Source organism: Artemia sp. Qi Xiang Cuo, chromosome 12, assembly GCF_049724085.1.
Source record: "Artemia sp. Qi Xiang Cuo chromosome 12, ASM4972408v1, whole genome shotgun sequence".
In the NCBI taxonomy this organism is placed as follows: Eukaryota; Metazoa; Arthropoda; class Branchiopoda; order Anostraca; family Artemiidae; genus Artemia; species Artemia sp. Qi Xiang Cuo.
In genome coordinates this window covers 59,868,194-59,874,279 of record NC_142805.1, presented here as the reverse complement: position 1 = coordinate 59,874,279, position 6,086 = coordinate 59,868,194, and the positions used below count along the sequence as shown (strand labels likewise).

At 40.1% G+C, this 6,086-nt stretch overlaps 1 protein-coding gene across 1 annotated transcript in view; it reads right to left on the bottom strand.

Annotated features, from left to right (window-relative positions):
• The window catches only part of LOC148946351 (rab3 GTPase-activating protein catalytic subunit-like), a 242,629-nt gene that overhangs the window by 108,281 nt on the left and 128,262 nt on the right, over positions 1-6,086 (bottom strand). The window lies entirely within an intron of this gene.

Sequence of the window (6,086 nt, the reverse complement as noted above, 5' to 3'; positions counted from 1 at the left end):
TATATATATATGTGTATATATATGTATATATATAATTTTAGTTTACATCAAATTTAAAGTAAATATGAAAAACTTTTTTGTCAAAATACTGTAAGAAAAAACCGATAAGCACAATTGAACGGATACAAGCAACATAAGAAAAAAAGCGCAAATGGGCTTGGATAATACATCCCCCCCCCCCCGCAGGTTAAAGTCTTTGTTCATCCATGAGTGCGATTTTGTAACCAAACTCCGAATTCAAGAGTCGTTCTTAAGAAATTGGGACAAACTTTAGCGTAAAGAGCAAGGTACTGAGGAGGGAGATAACCCCTTCACAAACGGAATAATTTAATTTCGTTTTGAGTTGCAATGCTGCTTCTTACTTTCAGTTAAAAACCGTTTTTTTTTGTTTAATTTATGATCATTTTTCAAATAATGCCTGTAAATCAAGCTCCCCCATGAAAAATTCCCTCCCCTCACGGGAAAATCCTCCGTAGAAAGTTCCTCCCATGTAAAATACCCCCCCCCCCCGTAAAATTCTCTCCAGTCAATTCCATCCTCGCTGAACAATGTTATACATAAACAATTGCAGTTTTATTTCATTCAACGTATTGTTCAGTTCATTCCCATCACTCATTTGAAAAGGATCTGCCTTTGAAAAGGAAATACTCTTTTAACTTGCATCCTATTTTGATAATATTGGAGAATAGCCATCAAGCAGTACGATTTTAAATAAATAGGACATCTGATATTTAGAGGCAATTACGCTGCGATTGAGCCGGGGAAAGAAAAGTAAGCAGAAGAGGGGTGGAGAGTTGTTAGCAAGAGCCGTAGTACACGCGGGGCTTGCCTCTTAAATTGCGGGGACAAGGTGGACAGCCTTCAACGCTTCACTTACTTCTCTCGCATGGTAACCACCAAAAAATATTGAATATATAGTTCAACCCGTAAATATGTGTCTAGAATTCGATATTATTAATTATCAAAGAAATTGGTGAATGTATTCTGGACTTATCCAGATTAACGAAATGAAAACTGTGCTAGTGTTGAATCCAGTTTTAAACTTTGTCTCTCGATGCATGACAAAGGGTATTAAGACGGTTATGTTCGTTAACAAAGGAACAGTTTTTCGATCATGCTAGTATTATGGAGGCCAAAAAGTGCTGTGGACTTACTATGAGGGTGAACTCGGATATGACGAACGATTACGCGAATCCAAAAACGACTGTGATAACTTGACGGATATTGCGAAAGCAATATGGTGCTGTGCTAAGGACGGTAAAGAGCTTCCGACTTTCGTTATTCTCGAATCGGAGTCTGTTCCCACCTGTGGTGACGAAATTGCAGTCTGTATTACAACCAAAGTGAATGAAATGACGAGAAAAATGGACAGTGAGCTGCAACAGTTTGCCTGCAAGTTAGATACTCTGAACAACGGTTTGAAAGTTATTGCTGATTCCAAAAAACAGCCTACAGCCTCCTCGTCAGTACCTAAAACGCCAAATGTGGAAAAACAGCTGTTTTCGGTTGTCGTTAAGAATATGCCTCCTGAGTTAGACGATCCAGGAAAGCGTAAGGACTTTATAACAAGCTTCGCACCGGGTGATACAACATTAGCGGATGCAGTGCTCAGGCGGAGAAATAAGGAATGGCAACTGTCAGTCTCTTCGAAGCAGGCAGCAGAAAAAGTCTCGGCTGCCCTCAAAAGGACCCATAAAATTGACAATCGACTTGTTAATTCCCAGTTCATCGGTATAGTAAAACGTCTCCCCAGTAACGTGACAGAGGACCTTCTGAAATGTCTGTCAAAAGACTGTAAAAAAGCAATCAGTGCGGCAATTCGCAAGCGTTTAAAATGTATTACCCATCTAAAAGTGCATTGTCCGCCGCCTTAACGAACCCGATTAAAATTGGTTTCGAACTATTCCGTCTAGAAGAATTCTGATTTTTGTCTCGAAGGTGTTATCGGTGTCATCATGTGGGGCACATAGCGGCGGACTGTAAGGAAGCTGAAACTTGTAGCCGCTGTGGAGAAACTGGCTACACAAGCTCCCCTGAGTACCCTTGTCAAAATCCTACTCGGTGCCTGAATTGCAACTCGACTAGGCACACATGTTATTACTATACCTGTCCTGATAACAGAAAAAAACTTGAAAGATGCATCACGCCCCCAAAATGTGTAATATTCTGTCTTGGAATATAAATGGGAAAGCACTTGAGAAAACAGTTCTGCTTGATACTATGAGCCTAACAAATAAAGTAATTTGTATACAAGAGCACCTGCTTTCCGAGGACAATACTAACCTGCTCAAGTTCTCAAGTTCACTCCAGTGTTTTATTCGGCCAGCTGAAGGTGTGAAATCCAGAGGTCGGCCATCTGGTGGTTTAGCCACTTTGGGGAGAAAGTCTTTTCAGGCTGAATTTTTAGCATCAAGTAAACACTTCTTCGCTGTTAAAGTTCGCGATGCTGTGATAATAAACGTCTATCTTCCTACTAATTATATATCTAGCCTCTCGGATAGCAAGTTCACGGCTGCATGTAATCAGCTAAGCCGTTTCGTGAAGACTCAAATTCCTGGGAATACAAAAGTTCTATTAATAGGGGACTTCAACTGTGACCTACTTAATACCGAATCTGAAAGGACTCAAATCATTATAGGTTTCCTTCCTGATCAGTTAAATGTCGTTGATAAGGACAAGGCTTATACGTTTATCAGTGTTGCCAACACCGTCTCAAAGCATGACCATGTGTTAACGAACTCCCCGGTGAGTGACGAAGAAAACGTTGCAGCTGATGGTTCATACTCTGACCATTTGCCTTTGTCATTGTCGATATGACTGGACTGTCCAAGGTTGTTGGTTTCATGCAAATTCTAAGGGAGAGTAATCACTGGCTGGAAAAAAGTCTCAAATGATCTCTTGTCGGCTATTTGTGACGATATCCTGAGTAACATAAAAGGCCCCTTCCACCTGTTGCAGAGAGATGAAAATTAGCATTGCAGTGAAATTGAAATATGTCTGCAGTTAATCATGTACTGTGCAGCAATATCACATGCTCTGAGTATTGCGCAGAGTGTAGCAGTTCCTATGAAACGTGTCCGTAATAGATCGCAGGTGAAAGGGTGGTCTAGAAAGCCGGAGCTAGCGGCTGCTTGTGCGTCGGCGAAGCTATGGCTGAAAGTTTGGCATGATAGCGGGAAGCCACGAAGTGGAATAGTGAATGAGATTCGAATACATACTAAATGAAAGTTCAATAAAGCGTTAAATGCCCACCGTGCAACCCTCAAATAAAATTTTGTGCAAAAGCTCAGTAAGAATCCGAACCTTTTTTGGTCGCTTCGGTCTAAGCCTGAAGAAGCTAAGCCTACGTCTAATACTTCTGCTAATCAGTGGAGTACTTACTTTGAGTCCGAGTTCAAAGCGCCTGATCCAGTTCTGCAGTCTAATTACGAAAATGAGCTGGCTTCTATGCTTACCGACACCTTCGACGATTTCTCAGTGTCACCGGTCTTAATTTGCCAGGCTGTTAAAAAGCTATATTCGAAAAGTTGGGATGGTATTTGTGCTCTACGTGTTTCTTTGGGAGGTTATGTGCTTTACCATCACACTGCCCTTCTGTTTCAGATTATTTTGACACAAGATATAGTCCCGAGTTGCTTTAATGTGGGTGTGATTATCCTGATATTAAAGAAAGGTGAGCCAGTCGAACAGCTCTCTTCGTATCAGCCAGTAACGATATCTTCAGTATTTTGTAAATTATTCGAGATTCTTTTGTTTGATGATATTTATGAAAAGTGCGAGATGCTTCCACACCAGTTTGGTTTTTGAAAAGGTCTTGGGTGCACCCATGTACTTTTTCTTCTTGCTAACATATTGCTCTATGCTCATCTCTCGTGACGAACTTTTATCTTAGGTCAGTATGATGTCAGGAGAACTTTTGTCACTAGGATTTATGCCCAGATTTTGTTTGAGGTGTGCAAGCAAGGAGTGTGTTATTCTATTGTAAGGTCACTACGTGATATGTATAGGAACCTCAAGCTTCGTGTTCGTTTGCAAGATCGTGAGCTTAGTGGGGAGATACCCGTACATAAGGGAATTAAGCAAGGGGGTATAACGTCTCCTACTTTGTATAATAACAGTGTTAATGGTGCACAACAGGTTATCTCTCCGAGTTATATTTTCAAGCATATCAACTTGTCACTTCTGGGTTTGCAGATGATCTTCTAAATCTGTCTCGGTTGCTTTCTTCATTAGAAAATAATTTCTCGCGTCTTGATAAAAATTATGCTGATACTGGTTTGCAGTTTAATGTAGAAAAGTCTGCTGTTTTGTTTTTTAATTGCCCTGAAGATAATGCTACAGTCAGGCTTGATGGAATTACCGTAACACCGTCTAGTCACATTACGTACCTTTGCCTGCCGATTGGTCGTAATCTTCGAGAGACCCAGTCTTTGCTTATTGAACACCTTTCTAAAAAAGTACGCATTGCCTATACGGGTGTTGTCACTAGCCGTCGCAATTCAAGCAGAAAATATTTGGCTCGTCTTTATAATGCAGTAGCTTTTCCTCATGTCTTGTACCTGTCTCCTTTTTGGAAGCTCCTGAGGGCACGAAACAAGAAAGACATAAGGTCGGTATTTTTCAAGTATGCCCGATATCTTCAAGTGCCGCCTTTTGTTAGAAACCGCCATATTGTTGCGAAATATTGAATTACTGAGCCTCTGAGTGCCGTGGAGGAGGTCATTCAGAATTACGTGAAAAAACTCCACCTTCTCAAATAGTTATGTTATTATGTAGTTCTTTCTGTTTGTATTTGTTTTTCTTGCCAGTTTTGCTTTTTTTCTTTTTTTTGTTTGTGCTCTGTCTTTTTCTGTTGATTGTAAGACAGGTTATTAAAAAAATCGATTCATTCATTCAATGGGTAAATTTGTAAGTTACAGCCCTTTCTCTGGGGGCTGGGGGGGCATATTATCCCCCAAAACCATAGTTATTGTACCTTTGAACTAGGCTGAACAAAATGGCTATCTCAAAATTTTAATGGGACGACTTTGGAGAAAAAGGGGCGTGGGAGGGGGCTAGGTGCCCTCCAATCTTTTCGTTCACTTAAAAAGGGCACTAGAACTTCTGATTTCCGATCATCCCTTTTTCCCTTTGAGCAAATTTTTTCAGGCTCATAACTATTGATGGGTAAAACTATGTTAATGAAACTTATATATTTTGAATCAGCATAATAAGCCGATTCCTTTGATATATCTATTGATATCAAAATCCGTTTTTGTTACTGTTGAGCCGCGTCACTCCTTACTTACAGTTCGTTATCACCACTGTATATACATTTAGCTTATACATTATACAATTTATATACATTGGTTATCACGAACTGTTTGATGTTTTTGGAAAAAAGAAAATACAGTAGAATACGTTTAATTACAAAAATTTTAACATTAAATAGGACCTAAATTAGAGTTCCTTTGGAGAAAATTCTTTGAACTTAAGAGTAAAAAATTGTAATAGTTGTTTTTGTGTTCTTCCTGTATCAGCACAATCGCTCAAGGTTACATAGGTAAATAAAGTCAGAGAAATCAGGTAAAAATCGTATTTTCGGGAACCTCTCATATATGCTGGGCTCCTTAAGTGAAATGTTTTTTGCTCTTGACCATGTGTTAACGAACTTCCCGGTGAGTGACGAAGTAAAAGTTGCAGCGGGTGGTTCATACTCTGACCATTTGCCTTTGTCATTGTTAATAACACTGGACTGTCCAAAGTTGTCGGGTCCGTGCAAATCCCAAAGGAGAGTATACAGTGACTGGAAACAAGCGTCAAATCATCTCTTTGCGGCTACTTCTGGCGATATCCTGAGTAAAATAAAAGTTCCCTTCCATCTGCTGCAGAGAAATGCAAACTCGTATTGCAGTGAAAGTGAAATACGTCTGCAGATAAACATGTACTGTGCAGAAATATCGCATGCTCTGAGTATCGCGGAGAGTGTAGCAGTTCCTATGAAATGTATCCCTAATAGATCGCAGGTGAAAGGGTGGTCTAGAAATCCGGAGCTAGCGGCGGCTTGTGCGTCGGTGAAGCTATGGCTGAAAGTTTGGCATGATAGC